We start from the raw sequence: 524 nt of genomic DNA on the forward strand, positions 1-524 counted from the left end.
GGGGGGGGGGCGGCATACGGCAGGTGCTGGGCGGCGTCAGTCGGAGGACGGCCAGCCGCACGTGGAAAGCGCCCGGAGTGGGTGGCCGGGAGGGGCCAGGCGGTCGGGTGGCAGGGTCGGAGAGCAGTGCGAGGACCAGCGTCCGCAGGTCCACCGGCGTGGCCAGGCTGGGTGGTGATCTGATGGGCTCGGTGTGTGGGAGAGTGGGCCAGTGGGACACCGCCCGTATAAATCTAGGCCACCACTCTGCCCACACGCCCATTGAAGAGGGATACCACCACCCAGCCTGCTTCCTCCCCGCCGACGTCGCCGCTGCCAGTGTTCCCGCACACAGCCCCCCTCCCCCGCTTACCGACTCGCCCGGCCCGGGCTCACCGAGGAGACCCCTAAACCCGCCGAGCCCGAGCCTGCGAGCCCCCGCCCAGCTTCCCATGCCGGTCCCCCATGCCGCTACCGTCCACGCCGCCCATGCCACCCAGCCTGACCCATGGGCGCTGGTCGCCTCAACCGCCCAGCCCCGACTA

Source organism: Trichosporon asahii (assembly GCF_000293215.1).
Source record: "Trichosporon asahii var. asahii CBS 2479 unplaced genomic scaffold scaffold00071, whole genome shotgun sequence".
Taxonomy (NCBI): Eukaryota; Fungi; Basidiomycota; class Tremellomycetes; order Trichosporonales; family Trichosporonaceae; genus Trichosporon; species Trichosporon asahii.